Consider the following 237-nt stretch of genomic DNA (forward strand, 5'->3'; position numbering starts at 1 on the left):
GACAAAAAGGGGTCTCAGTCCCCCTACACACTGTGGCCTCTGCCATACACAGTGTAGTCTTTCAAAAGCAGCCCCTAGTGTGTCAGCAAGGTCAGAAAAATAGCAGGCACACAAATACTCTCTCACTTCAATGCCCCACTGAGCTTCTGTTCAGATGATTAATAGTGTTGCAATTCTTAATCATATCATGAAAGACTCAAAAGAATACCACCCATCACTAGTCTACATTTCTTTCCC

Source organism: Phaethon lepturus, unplaced genomic scaffold, assembly GCF_000687285.1.
Source record: "Phaethon lepturus isolate BGI_N335 unplaced genomic scaffold, ASM68728v1 scaffold7802, whole genome shotgun sequence".
NCBI lineage: Eukaryota > Metazoa > Chordata > Aves > Phaethontiformes > Phaethontidae > Phaethon > Phaethon lepturus.